Here is a 16,192-nt window from a genome sequence, read left to right as displayed (position 1 = left end):
CCAGATTCCGCCGCAGATCTCTGCCTCTCCCATGTGGCCGCCCTAACCCAAGAGTGACGCATCTGTCGCTATAGATAGATCTGGTTGGGGAAGGGAGAGGGATCTGCCATGGACCCAATGCAGATTCAAAAGCCACTACTGTAGGTCTTTCGCAGTCCCCTACGAGATCTGGACCATGTCGGAGAGATTGCCCTGATGCTGCGTCCACTGGAACTTCAAGTCCCACTGCAGAGCCCGCATATTCCATCTGGCATGTGTCACTAGCAGGATGCAGGAGGCCATGAGGCCCAGCAGCCTCAGAGTCAGTCCCACCGAAACCCAAGACAGAGGCTGAAAGATCGGAATCATAGCCTGAATTTTATGGACTCACTTTTCGGGAGGATAAGCCAGAAACTGCACTGTGTCCAAAACAGCTCAGATGAAAGGGCGCGTCTGAGAGGGAGTCTGGTGTGTCTTCAGCACATTCATAGTGAACCCCAGCGTGTGAAGGAGGCTTGCCGTAGTCTGAAGGTGGGAGACGACTTTTTGGGGTGAGTCCGCCTTCAACAGCCAGTCATCAAGGTAGGGAAAGACTGAGACCCCTAACCTGCGCAGATGACCTGCAACCACTCCCATCACTTTCGTGAACACCCGGGGGGGGGGCGCTGGTAAGGCCAAAGAGTAAATAAGAGTGCGTGTGATCTACCACGAATCGTAGGTAACACCTGTGGGCAGGCAGGACGGGGACGTGGAAATAAGCATCCTGCAAGTCCAACGCTACCATCCAATCTCCTGGGTCTAAAGCAGACAGAACCAGAGTGAGCATTTTAATTTCTCCTCTTGAGGAAGTAGTTGAGGTCCCGAAGATCTAGGATAGGATGTAAGCCCTTGTCCTTTTTCAGCACCAGAAAGTAGCGGGAATAACAGCCACAACCTGCTTCTGGCACAGGGACCTTCTCTATAGCTCCCTTGGCCAAGAGAGCCACAACTTTCTGGCGGAGAAGTGCCAAATGATCCTCCTAGAGGTGGCTCAGTGATGGAAGCATGGCCGGTGGGGCAGATTCGAAAGGGAGGAAATAGCCCTTTCAAACGATCTGCAAAACCCACCTGTCCGCAGTGATGGATTCCCGTCAGCTGAAATATAAATCCTATTATATCCTACGGGATTTATATTTTGGCGGACAGGATATTCGTCACAGTTGTGGCACAGTAACCACTTCGCCAAACTCAAAATTAGACCCATAATTTGGGCTAGTTAACTCAGAGGCCCGTTATCGCTCCAGCGTGTCCAGAAGGTTCAGGAGTGATGCCCCAATATCACACAAATACACAAGGGGATCACTGGCGTAAAGTGAAATTACGTGGTGCATCCCCTGTGATTCTATGCCCCATGCTTGCTCATGTACGTGTAATACACAAGTCAATGCCTTGATGGCTAGAGCCAAATTCATAGGCAATAATGGGTAACCCTGACAAGTGCCCCTCCATATAGCGAAGCTGGCAGAGATTAGCTGCCCCATCTTGACTCACGCCAACGGGTGGTTATATAGCAATCTGAGCCACCTCAGGAATCCCTGGTCAAAGTGCATCGCCTCGAGGGTTGCAAACCGATAACTCCATCCCTGGGTATCAAAGGCCTTCTCGCTGTCCAGTGACACCACTAATGGAATTCCGATGCCAGCCCAGTCATTGCCTATCAGGCGGAGGAGGCAACAAATATTGAGAAATGTGTTATCACCAGGGATTAACCCATTTTGATCAGCGTGTACAAGATGTCCAATAATGGGCACCAGCCGGTTCACCAAAACCTTGCCTAATATTTTATAATCAAGGTTTAAGAATGACATCGGCTGATACAACTATATGTCCAGGGGGTCCCGGCTGGGTCTTGGGAGCACCAATAGGAGGGCTTACATCAGAGTATCCAGTGATCTGCTCCTGTCCCATGACTCATTATACATCTCTAGTAGTCGACAGGACAGCGTGGCAGAGAAGTCCACACACTATTCTATGGTGAGTCCATCAGTATCTGGGGTCATAGCCAGGGCAATTTATGTTATGGTTAATCCAACCTCTTTGATGTGCAAGGGGGCATCAAGTTCTGCTCTCAGATAGGGGTCTAGTTGGGACAGAGGCAGCCCCTGAAAGAAAACCCCTAGAGCCTCTGCAGACGGGCAGAGGTCTCCGAGTACAAGGCATGATAATAACTGACAATCGTTTCATGGATTTCTGTCTATGGGTGTTATTACAACTTTGGAGGAGGTGTTAATCCGTCCCAAAAGTGACAGTAAAGTGACGGATATACCACCAGCTGTATTACGAGTCCATTATATCCTATGGAACTCGTAATACGGCTGGTGGTATATCCGTCACTTTTGGGACGGATTAACACCTCCTCCAAAGTTGTAATAACCCCCTTTGTGTTAACAATACGTCCTGCAGCTAATCTCAAAGCACTGATCAGAGAGCATGCATGATCATCTTTGATCAGCACGCCAGGAGCTGTCCCACCCTCTCATCCTCACTGTGTAAACAGGCTAGATAATGCTGATAATCTTATTTCTGGAGTTGAACCTCAGAGTCCCAATACTCTTCCCTCATCTGGCTAAGTCCATTGGCTTCAGCTGCACAGCCCAGTGATGGTACCTCTAGTTGTCGTCATTGCTCCCCCATCTTCTGAAGCGCTCTGTGAAGTGTCTGCCTGACCCACCAGGTCAAGGCAATGCAATAACCCCAGACAACCACCTTATGTGTTTTCCACTCCACCACACCTCTCTCAAAGCAGACCCCAAATTTAGCATAAAATACTGCATGACCTGCCATGCCAGCGCAACATGGAAAGGGGCATCGTGAAGCGCCTCCTGTTGTAGTCACCAAATGGGGCCTTCCCCATCGCAACGCCTTTAAAAGAGAGCAGTGATCGGACAGTGTCCTCACCAAAAATTCAGAATGGACAACCATCGGGCAGAGCACTGTGATACAAAGGAAAAGATCTATCTGTGTATGTAGGTTGTGCTATGCAGGCTAAAAGGAGTTCTCATCATCATCTGGATGATGTAGGCACCAGATGTCATGCAGTCTACCATTAGACAACGAATCATGGAAGCGCTGGGTCACTGCGCGGCAATCCATCCCAATCACCAGCAGGGTAGACAGGTTTCAGGTAATATCTGGGACACAGTTTAAGCCCCCCCCCCAAAACAAAAAAAAGCAGGGACATGAGGGTCCTGTAGGAGAATGAGGATGAGATTGTCCAGGAATGTTGAGTGATTGGCATTCGGTGCATAGATAGCCAGCACTGCAAGGAGTGCACCATCCATGTGGCCCTCTGCCACCACATACTGACCCTTCAGATAAACCCTATGCATCACCAGTTCAAAGGGAGCCTCTGGCACAATCCAAATCAAACCCCCTCCCCTGCACATATGCCAATGTCATTGTGCCATACATCTAGCCTCTCCATCTGGTACAGAGTTTATGCAGTTCCGACAACATCATGTGAGTTTCCTGTAAGCAGGCTATATGGGTATGGCGACATTTAAGATAAGAATCAACCCAGTGCCTTTTTGCAGCAGTAGCTAAGCCCCTTACATTCCAGGTTATCAAGTTATATTGTGGTGCCAACCTACGTGCGGGTGTTGTCATGTCAGGGATAAGTGTTGGATGCTCCCCCGCCTACTGTCCCAGGGGAGTGCGCACACCTTAATGCCAAGCATAGCCAGAACAATGTATGTGTGTAACTCCTAACAATAAAGAACTCCAGCAAACAAACTCCAACCCACCTCTTCCCTCCCATCCTGTACAGGCACCAAGCAGTGTCTAAACAACAATAATAGGCCATGTTCACATCAAACCAAGAAAAGGAAAAGTGTCACAGTAAGTCCCTACTGAACCCCCAGAGCAACCAGCCCCTGTCCAGTGGCCAAAGTCACCACCCTCCACAATCCCTGGCCTTTGTATAGCCTATATCACACCCAGCCCACATAGAGGGGCACAAGCCTAACCAGTCCAAGCACTCAGAGTCTTCAGAGAAGGTCATCCGCTGCACAAGGTCTAAGGTCAGTCCCAGGGTGATCATCCCCGTGAGAATCCATTCTGTCATTCGTGTCCAAATCGGCAGTGGATGTGCGGTCCACCAGCAACACAGCAAACGCATTGTGGTTCTAGTGTAACACCTCGGCCAACACCTGTTCTTCTCTGGTAGCCTAAATAGTGGTAGGGCGATTCTGCTGCATCCCAGTGTGATGACGGCTCAATCTCGGAATTATCCAGCCCTTTGCTGGTGTGGTCTTCGATGGTGGTATTGCCATCCCCTTGGCATGTAACCATGCCCAGGCGTCTTCAGGAGATGAAAAGTATCGTGTGTCCCCACCCTCAATGACTTTGAGCCTTGTCGGGAAAAGAAGTGCATACTGCAGACCAAGACTGCGGAGTTGACGCTTCACTGCAGCATGGTTGTTAATGTGTTGCTGCTCCTCCATGGTTTAATCTGGGTAGGCCGTAATGGTAGTACCCTTGAATTGCCATGGGCCTTGGAGGGAAAGAATTGAAAAATTAGATAACAGTCTCTAAAGGTCAAAATTGCGCTATTATGGGGTGTGGCGGAGCCCTCGGATGTGTGGGGTGGCCCAGTATGTGATGCACCCACTCGATGGAGAAGTATTTGGGCCCCTAGCCATGGATACCAGCCTCTGCTCTAGAAAAAGTTCTGCATTGGGCCCACTCTGCACGATCCGAGAATCCCAGAAAGCAGACGTTGTTCTGTCGTGATTGCCCCTCAGATTTCTCTGCCCTCTGCTGTAAGGCGGTGATGTCCACATGCAATTGTCTTGTGGATAGGATTTTAACTCTTACACTGTAGGGAGCTTCGAGATCACAGCGGATTCTGCATCATTTACCATTTCCACTAGTTTCCGATGGTCAGTACAGACCAAGCCCACATCTATGGACACAGTGTCTATCTTCAATTCCAGGGTACTTTTAGTGTCCCATATAACTTGCAATGTCTCAATGGGCCCGGCCGGAGCATCTCCTTTAGGTGAGAACTCCATTCGCCATCTTAGCTACCCCCACTCAAACTAATACACCGATTTCTTACAACCACGTTCCTCTTACAATTCTGAGCAAACAAATTTCTAATTTTCCAGACCATTTCCTATGTCCATCTTTTTGGGCCAACCATTACAAAAATATTTCCTCACTTCCCTTAAGGTTTCAACTTTCTTGATAACCCAGCTTCTTCTCTCGGAGCCGACCTCTTCGGTGACGAGTCACTAGCATTCAGGACTGCTCACATCATGAAATATGGGTATGTACAGACGGGGCTGCAGATGCCACAAGGAACCAGTGCAACCTCATGCTTTAGAAGGTTTAGAAGAGCTAACACCATGCACCACGTACTTAACACAAGGTAAACTATGAGGTGGTGAACTCTCACTAGAATGAATGGAAGCTTTGGCACCATGTTAATTCTCTACCAAGTATGGTTAGTTTACAAATTGGCAGAAGCACACATATGCAGTTCCATGTGCTGGTCTATTACGAGTCTGATGTGTGAATCCCTCATTGTATCACAACGTAACAGAAGTAGGTTTCCTCTCCCAACTCCATCCCCAACCACCTTGAATAAGCTATTAGTAAAACAATGCACTCACAATTCCACTATGCCCATTCTTTCTACTCAAACCCCATGTTGCCCACATGCAGTGTAATCCAATGTGGACCCGCTCCTCACCAGTGATAGCTCGAGAAAAGCACACAAAAACAAGTTGCTAAAGACAAAATTACAGCAGAGAACCTGCCACAATAGGATCCTCCTGATGTCATCCCACTTACACATTCCATGCATCAAACTGCAATAGCAACTGCAGGCAGCTGTCCATACGACAAAAAGTGTCATTCTCTGTTGGTAAAACTCAGACAAAATGTGGAGAAAATATTGGCCTCAAGAGACTGGATATCAATTTCACAAACTTCCTGCCAAGTCCAAAAGTCACACGTAGCTTCATTAAAGTTCCCTACTTGTAGCCTCTGATGAGTTCCCTACAGATAGCTTCAGAATAGGTCACTACCAACAGTGACAGAGTGCTAAAAAATGACATTTCAGCAAATAAGCAACAGGCACAGTTATAGACAGCCTGTATGAAGCAAGGACCATCAATTCAATGACTGTACAAACACAACGTCCATCAGTATGGCTTTTGCATTCTCAGAGGATCTACAAGATTATCCCTTAAAACTCATCTCCAGTCCAGTGTATCAACAACTGACGATTACTAATGAGGTGCAAAGAGAAGGAATCCTCAAACTGAGGGGCTTATTTGATGCTCTGGTGGCGCTATGCCCACTTCGACATTTACAAGGCGGCGCTAAGCCACTTTGCATGGCTTAACGCCACCTTGTAAATATGGGTCCCGATAGTTTTCCGTGACAGAGGTGTGTGCAATAGGTGTTGTTGTGGGCGTTTCCATGCAATACTCATTGCTATTGACACTGCCCCCGATTTACGAGAAATTGTACATCTGAGACAGCGTCAAAAACTAACCCAACCGCATGGGTGACATTAGAGTGGCGCAATGAGGAGAAATACTTTTTTTCTCCTTGTTTTTGCTTTTTCAATGTTTGCTGCATTCTGCAGCACACACAGAAAAAGCAATGCTTGCTTATGTGCAGGAAGGTATCCCTTCCTGTACACAAATAATCATTAAATACTGAAGATTCGCTACTTCTATGTGTGCTACATTTTGCAGCACCCACAGGAGTAACACATCGCTATTATTAAGTGCAGGAAGGGACACCTTCCTGCACATAAACAATCATTCCCTGCAACACAGGCACCCTGGCGCTATGGTGCAAAGGTGCCTGCGTTGGCACAAGGCAGCTAATTTTAGCACCAGCACAGGGGGAGAGGACAGAAATGCGCCGTATCTTGTAGATACAGCAGATTTCTGCCCTTTACTAGTGGCACAACAAGACACTTGCTGACCCACCCTGCGCCACAGGGGCTTGTAAATAAGCCCCTGAAGGTGCAACATATTACAATGGCGAACACTAGCAAAGTGCCTTTACAGCTAGAAAGCCAGCTGTGGATGTCAGACTATCTTACCACAATCAGCATAACAGAAGAAACAAGACGGCTGGGACAGTGATAGAGACTGGGCAAGAACAGAACAGGGGCAATGCCTAATAGTACTAACACTGCACACATTTATGAAAAAAACACTCTGGCAGAACACAGTTCTTCAACGTTTACGGCCCAAGTTCCATACAAAGACAGGGTAAAAGACTGCCGTAAGAGACCAAAAGAAAAAATTACAAGAAAAAGAATATTGTTTGACAGTAGAAATGTTATTAGCAATGTCTCAAAAGGTCTGGCCCAAAATCACTTAAGTAATAAAACAGCAAACAATAAGAACGGCTATAGGTTGGTCATGATCTGTCTAGGAGGTTTAAAGCAAATGAAAATAATCTACATATACGGTTAGGAAACAACATAACATTGTATACTCATGATTCAGGAACAGCGATTTGCCAATAAATATGTCTGAAGAAATGTCTCACCCGTAATTACTGTCCTGATTCTCTAGCACCTCTCAAGCTAAACTGTAAGATAATTATAAGGGATAGAGGGGGTCATTCTGACCCTGGCGGCCGGTGACCGCCAGGGTCACCGACCACGGGAGCACCGCCAACAGGCTGGCGGTGCTCCCAAGGGCATTCTGACCGCGGCGGTTCAGCCGCGGTCAGAAAGGGTAAACCGGCGGTCTCCCGCCGGTTTACCGCTGCCCAATTGAATCCTCCATGGCGGCGGAGCGCGCTCCGCCGCCATGGGGATTCAGACACCCCCTACCGCCATCCTGTTCATGGCGGGAAACCCGCCATGAACAGGATGGCGGTAGGGGGTGCCGCGGGGCCCCTGGGGGCCCCTGCAGTGCCCATGCCAATGGCATGGGCACTGCAGGGGCCCCCGTAAGAGGGCCCCACAAAGTATTTCAGTGGTCTGCTCACCCGTCGCACCCCTGCAACTACGCCGGCTCAATTCTGAGCCGGCGTCCTCGTTGCAGGGGCATTTCCGCTGGGCCGGCGGGCGCTCTTTTGGAGAGCGCCCGCCGGCCCAGCGGAAATGTTTGAATGTCCGGTGCGGTCATTTGTCGGCGGTACCTTGGTGGACGGCCTCCGCCGTCCGCCAAGGTCTGAATGACCCCCAGAATGTCCTAATTGAAACTGCAACCTAATTTGCAAAATTGGGTTACTATGAAGTGCCCCAACACCCCCTTGCCGTACATGGACTTTCACCCTCTTGCCTGATTATGCTTTGTACTTGACCTGGGACATTTTCTTTTTAAATCTTAAGAATCATCACATCTCTTATTCCAGTCCATAATTATCTCTGTTTCCGACATATATTTTGCATAACGCTATGTATAATTAGTTTTTTGGAGATGATTAATGCAAAGCTTGATCATGTGTACAGCCTTTTCCATTTCTTATTGTTCCTTTCCTTTCAGGTTTCGTTCTTATCTCTAGATTGGTCAGTTATTCTGTGAAATGACTCTTGCGTGGTGGAATTTGGCGTTGTGCTTAAACTGAAAATGTTGGCATAGTCTGGCGCCTCCATAGAATGTGGAAACTCATTCACTTTCATTCTAGAGTTTGAGAAATAACAAATTCTTTAATTAATTCTTGGTGCATGTGCTTTACATCAAAAGCTAATGTTTGCCATTAATTCTCACTTCTTCGTGGTGGTATACTCTGGGTTGAATTTACAGAACTAGGGGCCAGATGTATCAAATGGTTTTTCCCATTCTGTGTCAATGGGGAAATGTGTTCGTACATATGGCCCTAGGTACTGTGTGGCGACTCCTTACATGACCAATATTGCTAAGCCTGACATATGATGGCAATGGCTGGTGTATAAAGGTGTTATCCGGGCACATGATGGTAATGATAGGGATATCACAAGGATATGCAGGCAGATTATGGTAATGGTTGTCAAATTCTAGGGAAGCCTTTAAATACCCTGGGAATACCTGGACACATGACATCAAGGGCATGCAAGTAATGCCTATACAGGCTTGTAAGGGGCATCACTTGAAGAAGGCGCCTAGGCAGATTAGATTTATTATCATGACAGTAATTGAGCACAAGGGGATAATTAAAGAGTTGTATTTACTTAAAATATTTTTGGAAAAACTAGAGGTTAATATTTGTTGAAAAACAGTTTCCATTTTGAAAGTGAACAAAGCAGCAGCTTGTGATCGAATTTCTATATTTTCAGAAAAGTACAAGCTGAAGTTTTGGTGATTTTTTTTTTTTTTTCTGAAAATGACGATCTTCTGGCACGAAATTGATGCATTTCCTTTATACATATAGCTAATACCTAAGTGTCCATCTATGTATTGCAGACGTTGAGAGCTGTAATGGTCCATTTTTCATAGCTCACATATGGCTTAAAGCACACAGAGCTATGAGATGTTACTAACCACACATGTGTGCTTTACAAATGGAATTAGCATTCTCCTCGTCAAGGCGATTCATGAGCTAGATCAGTAGTGTAGGAAGTTGGCTCTGTATGCACTATTTCAAAGTAAGGAATAGTATGCACAGAGTCCAAGGGTTCCCCTTAGAGGTTAGATAGTGGCAAAAAGAGATAATACTAATGCTCTATTTTGTGGTAGTGTGGTCGAGCAGTAGGCTTATCAAAGGAGTAGTGTTAAGCATTTGTTGTACACACACAGGCAATAAATGAGGAACACACACTCAGAGACAATTCCAAGCCAATAGGTTTTTGTATAGAAAAATATCTTTTCTTAGTTTATTTTAAGAACCACAGGTTCAAATTTTACATGTAATACTTCAAATGAAAGGTATTGCATGTACGTACTTTAGGAACTTTGAATAATCACAATAGCATATATACTTTTCAAATAAATCACATATAGCTATTTTAAAACTAGACAGTGCAATTTTCAACAGTTCCTGGGGGAGGTAAGTATTTGTTAGTTTTTGTAGGTAAGTAAACCACCTACGGGGTTCAAGTTTGGGTCCAAGGTAGCCCACCATTGGGGGTTCAGAGCAACCACAAAGTTACCACACCAGCAGCTCAGGGCCGGTCAGGTGCAGAGGTCAAAGTGGTGCCCAAAACGCATAGGCTTCGATGGAGAAGGGGGTGCCCCGGTTCCAGTCGGCCAGCAGGTAAGTACCCGTGTCTTCGGAGGGCAGACCAGGGGGGTTTTGTAGGGCACCGGGGGGGACACAAGTTAGCACAGAAAGTACACCCTCAGCAGCACGGGGGCGGCCGGGTGCAGTGTGCAAACACACGTCGGGTTTCCAATGTAAATCAATGGGAGACCAAGGGGTCTCTTCAGCGATGCAGGCAGGCAAGGGGGGGGCTCCTCTGGGTAGCCACCACCTGGGCAAGGGAGAGGGCCTCCTGGGGGTCACTCCTGCACTGGAGTTCCGATCCTTCAGCTCCTGGGGGCTGCGGGTGCAGAGTCTTTTCCAGGCGTCGGGATCTGGGAGTCAGGCAGTCGCGGTCAGGGGGAGCCTCGGGATTCCCTCTGCAGGCGTCGCTGTAGGGGCTCAGGGGGGGCAACTCTGGCTACTCACAGTCTCGTAGTCGCCGGGGAGTCCTCCCTGAAGTGTTGTTTCTCCACAAGTCGAGCCAGGGGCGTCGGGTGCAGAGTAGCAAGTCTCACGCTTCCAGCGGGAAACGCAGTTGTCTTGAAGTTGCTTCTTTGAAACAAAGTTGCAGTCTTGGGTGAACAGAGCCGCTGTCCTCAGGAGTTTCTTGGTCCTTCTAGAGCAGGGCAGTCCTCTGAGGATTCAGAGGTCGCTGGTCCTGGGGAAAGCGTCGCTGGAGCAGTGTCTTTAGAAGTGGGGAGACAGGCCGGTAGAGCTGGGGCCAAAGCAGTTGGTGTCTCCATCTTCTCTGCAGGGTTTTTCAGCTCAGCAGTCCTCTTCTTCTTAGGTTGCAGGAATCTGAGTTTCTAGGTTCTGGGGAGCCCTTAAATACTAAATTTAAGGGCGTGTTTAGGTCTGGGTGGTTAGTAGCCAATGGCTACTAGCCCTGAGGGTGGGTACACCCTCTTTGTGCCTCCTCCCAAGGGGAGGGGGTCACATTCCTATCCCTATTGGGGGAATCCTCCATCTGCAAGATGGAGGATTTCTAAAAGTCAGAGTCACCTCAGCTCAGGACACCTTAGGGGCTGTCCTGACTGGCCAGTGACTCCTCCTTGTTTTTCTCACTATCTCCTCCGGCCTTGCCGCCAAAACTGGGGCCGTGGCCGGAGGAGGCGGGCAACTCCACTAGCTGGAGTGCCCTGTGGTGCTGTAACAAAGGGGGAGAGCCTTTGAGGCTCACCACCAGGTGTTACAGTTCCTGCAGGGGGAGGTGATAATCATCTCCACCCAGTACAGGCTTTGTTACTGGCCACAGAGTGACAAAGGCACTCTCCCCATGTGGCCAGCAACATGTCTGGTGTGTGGCAGGCTGCTAGAACTAGTCAGCCTACACGGATAGTCAGTTAAGGTTTCAGGGGGCACCTCTAAGGTGCCCTCTGGGGTGTATGTTACAATAAAATGTACACTGGCATCATTGTGCATTTATTGTGCTGAGAAGTTTGATACCAAACTTCCCAGTTTTCAGTGTAGCCATTATGGTGCTGTGGAGTTCGTGTTTGACAGACTCCCAGACCATATACTCTTATGGCTACCCTGCACTTACAATGTCTAAGGTTTTGCTTAGACACTGTAGGGGCACAGTGCTCATGCACTGGTGCCCTCACCTATGCTATAGTGCACCCTGCCGTAGGGCTGTAAGGCCTGCTATAGGGGTGACTTATCTATACTGCATAGGCAGTGTGAGGTTGGCATGGCACCCTGAGGGGAGTGCCATGTCGACTTACTCGTTTTGTCTTCACCAGCACACACAAGCTGGCAAGCAGTGTGTCTGTGCTGAGTGAGGGGTCCCCAGGGTGGCATAAGACATGCTGCATCCCTTAGAGACCTTCCCTGGCATCAGGGCCCTTGGTACCAGGGGTACCAGTTACAAGGGACTTACCTGGATGCCAGGGTGTGCCAATTGTGTAAACAAAAGTACAGGTTTAGGGAAAGAACACTGGTGCTGGGGCCTGGTTAGCAGGCCTCAGCACACTTTCAAATCAAAACATAGCATCAGCAAAGGCAAAATGTCAGGGGGTAACCATGCCAAGGAGGCATTTCCTTACACAACCCCCCCCCCCGAACGAAAGAGGATGAGACTAACCTTTCCCAAGAGAGTCTTCATTTTCTAAGTGGAAGAACCTGGAAAGGCCATCTGCATTGGCATGGGCAGTCCCAGGTCTGTGTTCCACTATAAAGTCCATTCCCTGTAGGGAGATGGACCACCTCAACAGTTTTGGATTTTCACCTTTGATTTGCATCAGCCATCTGAGAGGTCTGTGGGCAGTTTGAACTACAAAGTGAGTACCAAAGAGGTATGGTCTCAGCTTCTTCAGGGACCAAACCACAGCAAAGGCCTCCCTCTCAATGGCACTCCAACGCTGCTCCCTGGGGAGTAACCTCCTGCTAATGAAAGCAACAGGCTGGTCAAGGCCATCATCATTTGTTTGGGACAAAACTGCCCCTATCCCATGTTCAGAGGCATCTGTCTGCACAATGAACTGCTTGGAGTAATCTGGAGCTTTTAGAACTGGTGCTGTGCACATTGCTTGTTTCAGGGTGTCAAAGGCCTGTTGGCATTCTACAGTCCAGTTTACCTTCTTGGGCATTTTCTTGGAGGTAAGTTCTGTGAGAGCTGTCACTATGGATCCATATCCCTTCACAAACCTCCTGTAATACCCAGTCAAGCCAAGAAATGCCCTGACTTGAGTCTGGGTTTTTGGAGCTGCCCAGTCCAGAATAGTCTGGATCTTAGGCTGGAGTGGCTGAACTTGGCCTCCACCTACAAGGTGTCCCAAGTAAACCACAGTTCCCTGCCCTATCTGGCATTTGGATGCCTTGATAGAGAGGCCTGCTGATTGCAGGGCCTTCAAAACCTTCTTCAGGTGGACCAGGTGATCCTGCCAGTTGGAGCTAAAGACAGCAATATCGTCAAGATAAGCTGCACTAAAGGACTCCAAGCCAGCAAGGACTTGATTCACCAACCTTTGGAAGGTGGCAGGGGCATTCTTTAAACCAAAGGGCATAACAGTAAACTGATAATGCCCATCAGGTGTGGAGAATGTTGTCTTTTCTTTTGCTCCAGGTGCCATTTTGATTTGCCAGTACCCTGCTGTTAAGTCAAAGGTACTTAAGAATTTGGCAGCACCTAATTTATCAATTAGTTCATCAGCCCTTGGAATGGGATGGGCATCTGTCTTGGTGACAGAATTAAGTCCTCTGTAGTCCACACAAAACCTAATTTCTCTCTTTCCATCTTTGGTGTGAGGTTTGGGGACTAAGACCACTGGGCTAGCCCAGGGGCTGTCAGAGTGGTCAATGACTCCGAATTCCAGCATCTTGTGGACTTCCACCTTGATGCTTTCCTTAACTTGGTCAGACTGTCTGAAAATTGTGTTTGTGACAGGCATGCTGTCTCCTGTGTCCACATCATGGGTACACAGGTGTGTCTGACCAGGGGTTAGGGAAAAGAGCTCAGCAAACTGTTGCAGGACCTTCCTACAGTCAGATTGCTGTTTGCTAGAGAGGGTGTCTGAATAGATCACTCCATCTACTGAGCCATCTTTAGGGTTTGATGAGAGGAGATCAGGGAGAGGTTCACTCTCAGCTTCCTGGTCCTCATCTGTTACAATCAACAGATTCACATCAGCCCTATCATGGAAGAGCTTAAGGCGGTTCACATGGATCACCCTCTTGGGGCTCCTGCTAGTGCCTAGGTCCACCAGATAGGTGACCTGACTCTTCTTCTCTAGCACTGGGTAAGGGCCACTCCATTTGTCCTGAAGTGCCCTGGGAGCCACAGGCTCCAAAACCCAGACTTTCTGCCCTGGTTGAAATTCAACCATTGCAGCCTTTTGGTCATACCAAACCTTCTGGAGCTGTTGGCTGGCCTCAAGGTTTTTACTTGCCTTTTCCATGTACTCTGCCATCCTTGAACGTAGGCCAAGTACATAGTCCACTATGGGGGTCATTACAACATTGGCGGTAAAAGCCACTTACCGCCGTGCAGAAGACCGGCAATACACTGGCGCCGCCGCGGGAGACCGCCACAGCTATTATGACACACATCACGGATTCCGCCAAAATTCAGACACCCACACAAGTCCGCCACACCAAAGGTCAGCGATAAATATGCGGAAACAAATCCTCCACCTCCACGCCAACAGAAACACGCCCATGCTATTACGACCCACGAATCCACGCGGAGGTCTTTCAAACGCGGTATTCCATTGGCAGTACACACCGCTGCGCTCAAAATACACACACAGCTCCAAAACACCGCCACATAGGACAATTACAAATACACACACCTGATACACATACACACACCACTCCCACACACCCAACACAATATAAAACACATACCCACATCACCCACAAACCCCTACGACCACAAATTAGAGACGAAGGCCAGAGAGAGAGACAGCACAGAATAGATAACACCATCACACAGAGGTACACTACACCATCACCCACACAACATCCACGCCCAAAACACCACATACCACTACACTCACCACACTCATCAACACATACACCACCCCACACATCACACACACCACCCCATGTCACGCCAAAGACACCCCCGCTTCTCCGAGGAGGAGCTCAGGGTCATGGTCGAGGAAATCATCAGGGTAGGGCCACAGCTATTTGGCTCACAGGTACAGTACACATCCATAGCCAGGAAGATGAGGCTATGGCAAAGAATAGTGGACAGGGTCAACGCTGTGGGACAGCACCCAAGAAATAGGGAGGACATCAGGAAGAGGTGGAACGACCTATGGGGGAAGGTGCGTTCCACGGTATCCAGGCACCACATCGCGGTACAGCGGACTGGCGGCGGACCCCCACCTCCTCCCCCACAACTAACAATATGGGAGGAGCAAGTCTTGTCCATCTTGCATCCTGAGGGCCTCGCAGGAGTCGTTGGAGGAACGGACACTGGTAAGTCAAATCTTCACTATCATATCCCCCACCCTACCTGCATGCTATCACACCCCCCACCCTCACACCCTCCCCTATCGCCCCAAATCCTCACTAATCTACCCATAACACCAACCACCCATCCCAACCCCAAGACCTGCATGACACAACTAAGCATGGACACCCATCACTAAAGCATGCCCACTGCACAGACCCACAACACCCCCCAACCATCACCACACAAGCCCCCACACAGGAATGCCTGCACTGGGGTTCACGCACACCCAACCATTGCACACCATGAAACACACACATGCAATAATCATGTACTTATACCCCCGCAGGAACCCGAAGGAACGTCACCACACCAGAGGGTCCAGACAACACCACTCCACCCCCAGAAGAGGCCCACAGTGACGACAGCAGCTCTGCCCTACTGGATCTTGATGACCAGCCCGGACCATCGTGGGCCTCAGGACAGTCGGTTCCCCTTGCCCAGCCACAGCCCAACACCGAGCTTACACCCTCTGGTAACCCCAGCACAGCACCCACCCAGCGGGCCCATACCTCCCTACCCAGGACAGGTCAATCAGCGGTGTGTCCACCACTACAGGGCACCCAGGCTAACCCAACACCCCAACAACAACAGGGACCTGGGGGCAGTGGTAGTGGGCACACGGTCCAGGGGACGGAGGCACAGGAACACCGGGGAACTGGAAGGGCTGCTGTGCGACAGAGGGAGGACAGGCCAAGGGAACCTACTCTCAACGAGGCCCTCTCCTCCATCATGGGAGCATACCACCACTCCCAGGAGACAATGGCATTGGTCCTGGACAAGTTGCAGGAGACCCTGCGTCTGCAGGAGGAGCAGTATTTGGGGTTCAGGGAGGAGCTCAGGACCATCGCCTCCGCCCTGGGCACCATCGTAGGGGTGCTGTCGGACATTCAAAAGACCTTGAGGGACACCTTGGCACTCCAAGGGGCCCCTGACACTAGCCAGGACGATGAAATGCCCACCACCTCCGCCGGCGCTAGTGGACAGGACGCCCCGCCACAGGACCAAGACACCAGCACCCCACCCCCTGCAGACGGACAACCACCACGAAAGCGGGCCCTGAGATCCAGGAAC

This window comes from Pleurodeles waltl, chromosome 6 (genome assembly GCF_031143425.1).
Source record: "Pleurodeles waltl isolate 20211129_DDA chromosome 6, aPleWal1.hap1.20221129, whole genome shotgun sequence".
Lineage (NCBI taxonomy): Eukaryota > Metazoa > Chordata > Amphibia > Caudata > Salamandridae > Pleurodeles > Pleurodeles waltl.
Note: the sequence above shows the minus strand (reverse complement) of the source record.